A 2052-nucleotide genomic window follows, 5' to 3' on the forward strand; every position below is an offset into this window, starting at 1 on the left:
TACCTCTATTTTGTTTCTGAATTGTGTTATGTTAGTTGTTTGCTCTGTGTTTATGAGTAATCTCTGGTCCGTTTGGGCACTATGTAGAGGGCTGGCGCCATGCTTGGTAGTGCTGTCCTCAGGCACACAGATACTGAGACAAATCCTCCATCACTGACTAACAGTGAGGTATTTCTGTTCCTTACACTCAGAATGATTACAATTCACATGAAGTACCCGTTCCCTTCAAAGGAAGGCTTGGTTCCACTAATTTTTAATTTGTTGTTAAATCACTTTTTAGCAACTAAATTTATTCCAGCTTTCAGGTTTTTCTTGTATCATTTAACCAAATTTGTCAAGTTATTGTTTTAGTGGGTTTTTTCTTTTTAATTTTGTTTCAACATGTTGGTTTTTGTTTAAAAAAACACAAAAACTATATATATATATGTTACAGACATGAATGATATCTATTAGAGAAATTTTTAGAAGTAGGCTTATCAGATCAAAAAGTGTGTTTGCTTTAAGATACTAATTTGGACTTTTTTACATTCCCCAAGTTTTCCTAAGGAATAAATTTGACCTTAAAACAAAATCTTCAGCCATTTCTCAGTTTCCAAACATTTGTACATATCAAATAGAAAAAAAAAGTCACCATGTACTTTTATTTACAGATACAGACTAGGACATGGACTAATAATATAAAATAACAATTCTTAAAGATAAAAGAAAAAGAAATTCACCTAGGTAGATTTATAATCCATGAAAAGGCTGCAGGGACTGGACTCTGAATGGGCCAGGGATCAAACTTGGGCCTCCTGCATGGCAGGCAAGAATTCTACCACTGAACCATCCATCCTGTAGGACACAGAGGAGACAAGAGCCCCACAAGGAGACCAACAAAGCTAAAAACTCTGAGCCCATGAGGTCCTGCAGAGACTGATGCACCAGCCATGGACTATTCATGGAGATGACCTAGACCCCCGGCTCAGATGTAGCCCGTGGGCAGCTCAGTCTCCATGTGGGTGCCCAAGTAAGGGGAGCAGGGGCTGTCACTGTCATGAACTCTGTTGCCTGCTCTTTGTTCACTTCCTACTGGCTATGCAGCCTTGCCAGGCCACAGAGGAAGAGGATCCATGCAGTCCTGATGAAATTTGATAAGCTACGGGCAGATGGCAGAGGAGAATAACTCCCCCTTTCAGTGGACTAGAGGAAAGGGATGGGGAAAGAGGGAGGTAGGGTGGGACTGGTTGGAGTTGAAGGAAGGCGCTTCAATCAGGATAAATAATGAATAAATTGAAAACAAAATACGGTGGAGAAAAGAAAAGAAAAGAAAAGAAAAGAAAAGAAAAGAAAAGAAAAGAAAAGAAAAGAAAAGGCTACAGGGAGTGTTCTTGGCAGCAGTTAAGATCTGTCTGTGACATGTGACAAAAAGCTGCATTCTGTCCACTCCAGTGCTTTTTACTAATCATTTGACTGAGAGGCCTTGCTTCTATGTGTGCCTATCTTTTATATGTTTAGTTTGACACTGAAGAACTCATACTGAATATTTGTAAGACAAAGTTCTAAGTATTATTCAGACAATAATGGTAGATTAAATTTAAGATGAGAGTGGTAGGTTTTGATAACTCTATATATTAAAAGGAAGAATCAAAACAAATTATATATTTAAAGTGCTTATTTTTATCAAAATTTTATATGAATAAATTGAGATATTAATTATAAATTTATTATAATTTGATATTTTCTTACTAGATATATGTTCCCTGGAATGGGGGCTATACATGCATTTTAAAATAAGAGTATGGGTGGACTAGATTTTTCAGAGAAGAACAATTCTTTGTTTTTGTTGGCTTTATAATCCAGAGGTAGCAAGAGTCATAGAAAATGAGAAGTAGGCAGAAAACAATGGAAGAACAAGGCGGTATTATGCACAGTAGCCCATGACAATGCCCAGTCATTGGAGATGTCTTCAGGGAAGTACAAAGTACATTTTGTGGGTGGTAAAAGCGTGATATGTTTGGGGGCTTTTTTCCATCTTCTTGTTATTGAGTTCAAACTTATCTTGCAGAACAT

General features: G+C 37.2%; 1 non-coding gene across 1 annotated transcript; it reads right to left on the minus strand.

Annotated features, from left to right (window-relative positions):
- Positions 1-764: 764 nt before the first annotated feature.
- On the minus strand, positions 765-835 carry Trnag-gcc (transfer RNA glycine (anticodon GCC)). The gene has a single exon. It is a non-coding gene; the product is annotated as a tRNA-Gly (tRNA).
- Between the last annotated feature and the right edge of the window lie 1217 nt (positions 836-2052).

Source organism: Meriones unguiculatus, chromosome 8 (assembly GCF_030254825.1).
Source record: "Meriones unguiculatus strain TT.TT164.6M chromosome 8, Bangor_MerUng_6.1, whole genome shotgun sequence".
In the NCBI taxonomy this organism is placed as follows: domain Eukaryota; kingdom Metazoa; phylum Chordata; class Mammalia; order Rodentia; family Muridae; genus Meriones; species Meriones unguiculatus.